This window comes from Bombus terrestris, chromosome 6, assembly GCF_910591885.1.
Source record: "Bombus terrestris chromosome 6, iyBomTerr1.2, whole genome shotgun sequence".
Lineage (NCBI taxonomy): Eukaryota > Metazoa > Arthropoda > Insecta > Hymenoptera > Apidae > Bombus > Bombus terrestris.
The window spans coordinates 6963540-6971886 of record NC_063274.1 but is presented as its reverse complement, the minus strand read 5'-3'; the positions used below and the strand labels follow the sequence as shown (position 1 = coordinate 6971886).

The 8347-nt window shown below is 31.1% G+C and overlaps 2 pseudogenes; both read right to left on the bottom strand.

The window, feature by feature from the left end:
- Window positions 1-3433: 3433 nt before the first annotated feature.
- Window positions 3434-5897, bottom strand: LOC125385262 (annotated as a pseudogene).
- Window positions 5898-6126: 229 nt separating this feature from the next.
- On the bottom strand, window positions 6127-8044 carry LOC125385261 (annotated as a pseudogene).
- Window positions 8045-8347: the final 303 nt, after the last annotated feature.

The following is an 8347-nucleotide window of genomic DNA, read 5'->3' as shown; positions in this document are numbered from 1 at the left end:
TGAAGGGTATGAAATTGTCAGGAGATTATGCCATAAATGAAATTGGAAACTAGCTGGTCAAAGGGATTAAACTCAATTAAACTGAACTGTGTTATATTGTACAAAGGCTAGAGAACTGCTACCAAATATCTGCTAGTTTAAAGGTGTCCCTTATAAATTATAATTATATTTCAAATTCAATCTCCTAGTAATAAGTAAATTAATATTTTACCTAAAATCTGTGATATAGATAACAAAAATAAATTCTTTACATTATTCGTTAGTTTGCGATATAATTAGAATATTATCTTTATTTTCTGCTGTCTTTGTTATTCTTAAAAGATAAACTGCTTATTTACAAATTTAACACCGCATATGCTATTAATAAATCATTTTATATTTAATTTTGCAACCTTCAGTCATTGTTAAAACTTGTTGACAATACTGTCGGTTAATAGAAATTTCTAAAATCCCCTTGTTTCTACTCGATTAGAGGGTATATTGCAGAAACTATGTTAGCTACAGTGTTAGCTACAAATCATCTGTGTCACTCCGTTAAACTTATACACAATAGTATTGTTTCTTGTTTTCATTTAAAATAAAATATGTTATTGTAGGAATGAAGCAGAATGTTCAAATAATTGAAACAACTTTTTGTCCTATAATTAGTGCCTTTCATTTTAAAAATTAAAAAATTTTTAATCAACGATATTTGGAAGTTTCGATCTAAAATGACCAGGAATTGAAACGGAAAATATTTTGATGCCAATAAATACGTATTATTCACGCATAAAACAAATATGAAAACAAACATCGATGTATATGAATGAATTTTGAAATGGGGAGGAATTATATGATTATACCCATTCTCTGTTGCGTTTAATTGTTTCAATCGATGTCTCATGAGAATTTTCATCGAATTCTTTAGAGATCCTGGCTGTAAGGTCTTTTTAAAATTATAAGAACAGATTCAAACTATAACATTTGAAAACTTGTGGTTACAAAACTTACTTGTTTCTCATAATTATTTAAATGAATCTATTCGGTATTTTGAGTGACCGTCCCTTTATGGCTCGGACGACACCTCTCCTTCCTTTGGGAAATTCCGAATTATCTGTCCTCCCCGAGCTGCAAACCTGATGACTTAGACAGTAGGGAAAAACATCAGGGAAAACCTCTGACTAGAAAAGTACGATAGACGAACAAAATTTAACGGCTGATGGGGAGTATCAACAACATACAAGGACAATCATCAACAAAGTGTCGTACCGTGCGGGTGAAATACTGGAGTTTCAATAAGATCTTATAACCATCGAGTTCAGAACATCAACAAACTTTGTTTGCATAAAGCAAGTGTATACAAAGTGTCAAATTACACTAACACCCGATCTATTAAATCCGTTCCACCTTGAGCGTTAATTCATTCAAGGTTCGTGGTATCGATCGATCGGTCGGACGTGCCCGGTGGCTCTTTAGTTGATGATTTGTAACAGAATCCTTGCATTAACACAGATTCTCAGAACACACAACTTCACCCAGCAGATATCGATTACAGTCAGTTGTCACTAACAATGCTTTTATCAACAATTTCTTTACCTGTTGATCCTCTGGAAGTTTTAACTATATATATTCTCTAGGAACAGTAGGATTTTAATGATATAACTTTACTAATGAGATCTTAATGTCATAAACGGTATCGAAACTTCTTAATTAATGTCGTTATCGAAGAAGAGACTCGTAATCTTCTCAAACGAAGAGCACTTGATGTTTACAAGTAGAACTCGATATCTTAGTTTCTTAAAATGTGTTTCTGTGTTTACTTTCTAAATGTAAACTTTATTCAAAACGAGCCGTTCATTCGTTACAGGCCGTTAATAAAATTGCACTTTGCACAAAGGAATAGCCGTTAATAATTTAAGATTCTCTGCTCGTCGTACAGGGTATATATCGTAATTATTCACGACGATCGTAACGTTTAAGTCCAATTCGAGCTTAAAATCCCACGTGAGCTATACTACCACAATAGCCTGAATTTCTATTTGTTCGTTTACTGCCTGTTCGTACTCGGAGCATCCGTTGTAAATTACAGCAAAATCTTCTAATGTGTTCCAGAATATGTCTTCATGGAATTTTAATAATTTATTAAATCTATAGATAACAAATGTAAAACTTATTAATTTATAATTAATATAAAATAAGAGAGCACGAAACTTCCTATTTTATGGACATATTAAACATTTGTAAAAAATTCTGTATCATTAGTATCACTTTAATTACTTTAAAGGATATAATCCCATAAAGCCGTGACCCCTGAAAGAATCGATGTTCACGCGTGACAAATTGGCGTCGTATGAAAGTTCCGGTATGAACGTTACTAGAGCTGATACCAGCTAGGGGCACAGGTATATGTTCTGGGCTCATTATATATTTATAAAGGGCTGCCGATTCAACGAGTGGTCCGGGTAAATTTAAATTGTAAATAGACAGAGATTTCAAGTAAAAGCCTGGATAAGAGCGGATATGGTATGAGAGTCTGTGGTGGAAAGAGGAACAGGCTGCTTTTATTTGTAAAGTTTGAATTTCCTCGATATCGAAGGTGTTTAAGCCGCAAGTGTGTTTCATGTTAATCGTTCATGTTAATTCATTCGAGACCGAGATTTTATTGTAATACGATTCCTGGGTGTCAGTACGATCTGAATGTTTTGTTAGAATGATACTGTGCTTTTCTCTCTCTGGAATATCCTTTTCATATTTTAATTTTAAATCGATGACAATCTTAAATTTTATGCCTCATGTTTTTAAAATATAAAATTATATACTATGTTATACTATAATGTATTATGTACAGTTATATATATTATGCCTACTGATTGATATGAATTTCTTTCGGTCTCGAATGCGTTAAAACGGAGCGCAAAGAAGTCGAAATTACTTATTGTAATTGGTAAAACATCGTGAAAGGCAGACAGATACAAGAAAGAAGTTAAACTATAAATTATATTTGCGACATTGTTATGTTTTTGCTTTCTTTAAGCCTTTCATCAAGACAGCCGATCTATAAATATTAATCGACCAATTTCTCTAAGCTTGTAACTTCAAATTAATGTTTATATATATATATATATAAAGAGTTACGTATTAATCTATCTAAATATTTAAAAAGATGTTTAATGTTATAAATGATGGATATTAAAGATGTTCAAAAGAATGTAGTCTTCGCGTGTTCTTTATCATATCCCTGATCAAAGACATTCCAATATTATTACAATATCCAATTACATATTGATACACAAGATATACAGATTATTATTTATAACATTTTGGTTTTCTTAATTGAGTTATTCATTTAGTACAAATGATAAGTAATTAGTAATAAGTCATAAAAAAAAAAAAAAAAAAAAACGGTATTGTAGTAGAAATATTATAAGAAAACATTTTCTGTTTCAGTGTAGAGTTACTCCTTTTTATAGACAGTGTCGTACAAATCCGTACGTCTTTGAGAAAATGTAGGTATCTGAGCCCTTACTTCCTCAACAACTTTCAAATCTGAGAGAAAAGAAAAACATACGAAGTAATAAGTAATGCTTGCTAATAAATTCAGCAAATACAGAGGGAGCCGGCAAAATCGATGAACCAACGAGACTAAAAGTTAATTACATCATGGATTTTTCTCGCTTTTAATGTTAAGCTGAAAATTACCGATATCGGTGACCACCATATTTTCCTGAGTTTCCAAATCATAAAGGATTTTCCCCCAGGGATTTGTCAACTGTGTATGTCCCCATGCGACATAACTTGCTGAAGGAACACGAGCCGGTGATATACAGGCGACGTATAATTGATTGTCATTCGCTCTGGAACGCTGAAGTAATGACCAGTGCAGTGGTCCAGTGGTCATATTGAATGCCACCGGATATATCAGTATTTGGCAACCTAACACAGAGAAACGGGAAATATGAGACCACTGAATTTTAGTTAACTTTGTAGGTGCACAGTCCACATTCCATAATTTATGAATATGCGAGAACAGTCCTCTTGTCGTGCTTCTAATTCTTTTATTTATTTCATTTTCAGCGAATATACTGGTTTTTTAAATTAAGCTCCTTTTTATACAGAGTTACAGATTATATTGATTATACTTTATATAGAATATATTTAAGAAAGATAGTTACTTTCCTGCTAGTTAAGTATTGTTCGATTAAGCTACTGTACCTTTGTTCCGATAAATGCGTGCCATTTCCTCGAATCTGATATCATAGCAAATGCCAATACCTATTTTCCAGCCCTTCACATCAAACATTGTTAGGGAATCACCAGGACTGAGTGAATCACTCTCTCGGAAAGTAATCTTGTTGGGAATGTCGATGTCGAATAGATGTACCTAATAACATAAAAATATAGTTGCTAACTCTATTGCTGTAACTTTTGTAATTTAACATCAATGTTACGAACTTTTAAACTTTAATTGTTTTTTATTTAATAACTGACAGCGTTTTTATCACTTTCTTTTATTAAAAAGTTTTATCATTTAATAATATTTGAGAAGGAATATTTTTTAAGAAAAAATAAGTTTTTTCCTATGTGAAAAATTTATGTTACAAAACAAATATATTGTCCATATCTTATATATTATATTACGACAAAAATGTATGTTTCTCGTATCAAAACGTATTTTATAAACCTATAACATATTTTTTAAATTATAGAATTGGTTATAGTACACGTATGTACATATGTATATTCCTAAATTATTCCTAGATAGAGTCACTTTCTCCACCCCGATATTTTCAATTTCAAAGCCACATGGAGGTATATTATTTACCTTCCGGTGTTTTGCTATCAAAGTTCCATCGGGACCCCAAATAGTACAGCAGGTATTGTACAATTTATCGCCCTCTATTTCAGGTATCGTACCACCAACTACATAAATGCTGTTTTCCTTAGCTGCCTTCGATAAAGCAACGCTCGTTTCACCGTTTCATCGGGAATACTCTCGGCGTATTTTGGAAACTATTCTGCATTGCAATATTTCAATTAATGAAAAATAACTGTCCTTTGTTCCAACCATAAATTAAGTTGAAATGTTTGTCAATTTTTTATTTTTTAAATTAGTAAAATAACTAAATTTTACATTTCGATTTACTTAAATATATAATTACTTAGATAATAGTACATATAATAAATTGTTTCTACAGGTTCAAGATGAAAAATGAATATTTAGAAATGTTTGTTTAATTACAATCATGCTATTTGGTTTAGTACCAGTGACTTGTTACTTAACGACTTTGCTAGTACCTTTGGAAACATAAAGTTAGATTTTAACTAACATTAATTTTTAACTACTATAGGTGGAATTATAAATACAAAATAATTGATAATACTAGTTTATTATTAAGTACCTAATTATTAGTATCTTAAAAAATATATTTATACAAAAATCACGATAATCATAAAAGTGGGGAAATTCTATATTCTCGAGTCAATTCACAATCTTTATGGAAGTATAAACGATAAGGTAATTTGTCTACTTTTACTTTTTTCTATATAGTTGTTATACATATAATAAATTATTAGAAAAAGAAACAAATTATTACGTATTCCATATGGTGAATTAAAGCATTCAGGAAGAGCGATAATATCAGCATTATGCTCTTTCGCGCTGGAAATGTAGGAAACTGCCCGCTCTACATTTTTGCTTTTTACTTCATTTACTTGAAGTTGTACCAACGCCAAGCGAAATGCTAAAATGTTGGAAAAATTAAATACACTCGGTTATATATTTCCCATACTTTTTATCTATAAATACTTTATACATAGTGAATACTTTCTCGACATGGTTCGCACTACTTGTTTAGCGATGTTCGTAAGTATCATAATGTTCTTTGAGGTTATGTATGTATACTACTCGATATCAACATTACGTAAACAATACGCGGGGATTTTTAATAATTATTGATAAAGTTTAGGACATTAACTTTGATGTAATTGTAAACATTATTACATATTATAATTAAATGTAATTTTCAGTTAAGGGTAAGAAAAGAAATATAATATTTTGTAAAAATACACTTTATTATAAAATCTGTATAAATAAAATTGTACAATTTATCTTGAAAGTAAAATGACCGAATACGTCCCTGGAAAATATTACTGCCTACTAAATGATCGAGATCTTGATCTTTCTCATCTTTTGTGTTTCTTTCTGTCTGCGTAATCTCTGGGTTTCTTATCTCTAACGTTTTCTCTTTCTTTCTCTTTCTTTTTATGTTTTTTACTTGATCTTTCGGATGAGCAATCGTGCTTCTTATCTTTCTTTGACTTTTTCAATCTTTTTAATTTATAAGAATCATTCCTATTAGAGTTACTTCTTTCTCTCCGTCTCTTCTTTTCAGAATCACTATCGCTGTCATCATTAGATTCGGAGCGCCTTTTTCGTCTTTCTGATTTTTTATCCCCCACTTTATCATACTTGTTCTTATTGTGCATCGTACTTCCGATTTTCTTTCTTTTATTACTACTTTTGTCACCATCTTCACCGTCTTCGGGGTCAGGGGACATTGATCTTTTTCTATCCATCTTTTGCTCGAGTCCCTTGGATTCCTTGTCCTTATATTCCTCATACTTTTTTGTATCTGAAATTAATCCCATAAAATACTGAAAGCTAAAACCTCTGCATTTATCATATTTTATATAAAAATAGAAGGGACCTTTAAAAAATTGCATGCAACAACACACTTACAGGTACTTTTGAATTAGTTTTTCTACATGTCCGATTATGTCTTTATATGTATATGTCAATTCAAATTTATTTTCTTAAAAGTCCCTTAACGAAAAACTAACACTTCATACTAACTTAGAACTTTTGAGTTCTTAGAATATTCTGATTTAGTCACTGGCTGTACCATAAATTCATTTACAGATATTATATTTCCACCAAGAGCTAGTTTTATTATGAGCCTTCCTGCATCATCATCGAATCCTTCTATTTGACCATAATTATTACTTTGTTTTCCAGCTATAATTTTCACAAATGTTCCTTTCTCGATTTTAACTTCTTCCACTTCTTTTTTGGAATCTGTATTTTTCTTCTGCAATGCTACTTTGTCTGCTCCAAGACCCATACCTTTTGGTCGTAATTCTGGTATGACAGCTGCTACTAATCTGTAATAGTTAGAATAAACGATTGTGAAATAAAAAATGATGTTCTATGTTTACTTTCCAATAAGTGATGTATTAAACACATATAATTAATTTAATCCAGAGTAAAATTCATACTTTTCATTTCTACCAATTCCCTTTCCTGGTTGCCATCCCATTCCCCGCAACATTGCTATACCAAAAGCATCAATAGGAATTTTTTCATAATCTTCTAACGTAGACTGAAAAATACAAAACGATATTTATAATATGCAAATGTAATACATCTGTGCATTGCACATCAATATGTTGATAACGTACCTGTTCTTTGCCTCTTAATGATTCATCTTCTACTAAAGGTAAGGTTAAATCATTTGTTTTAGTTTCATGTTCATTCTTTGATTTAAGATCCTCAATGATTTCTTTCGCCGCTTGTTCTTCTAAAGTAACAACTTTATTTTCACTATCTTCAACTGGCTCTTTCTTTATTGATATTATTGGCGATGTTTTTCCATTAGATAGCTTTGATTTTGCCTCGTTAACAATAGCGTCCCCTACCTTTTCCTTATCTGCCTTCGGAAGGAAAATGTCTGCATCTATTTTATTAACTATTCTATCATGCCAGGTTTTTGAACCTAGTAATGGAATAATTAGAGGTTCATCTTTTTTTTCTTCCTCACTGAAATAAAAAATTGTTTTCAAATATATATATTCCGCTATTGGTGATTTTTATAGGTTAGGTTGAGGTTATATGATTCTTGATTAAAAATTTTATTTGTTGAACTCACCCTATTACTTTAATACCTTTCTCATCAAGGCATTCAATGTAATCAACTTTCTTTTTTTCTTGTGGAATAGCATTTTTTAACACAGGTTTCTTAATAGATTTGGCAAAACCGAAGGAAATCTTCTTTCCTTCTTCTGCCATTTGTTTGTTATTTTAACACTGACTTATAGATCAATACACATGTATATACTAGACATAAAGATTGATGTCACTTGAAGCTATGTACATGAATCTAATATCTTATTATACTTTATTAATCTACTCACAATTACTTGCACATTACTAAAATTTCATTCTGACAATATATCAAGCGCCTGAATAAGTGACATTAAAGTAAACATATATCAGAGAGGAAATAAGAACTGACACCTATGGTCTTCTATGTTACAAAGCTAGTGCTGCACCATACGGCCAAATGCCGAAAGTGGATAGGGTATCCCAGAG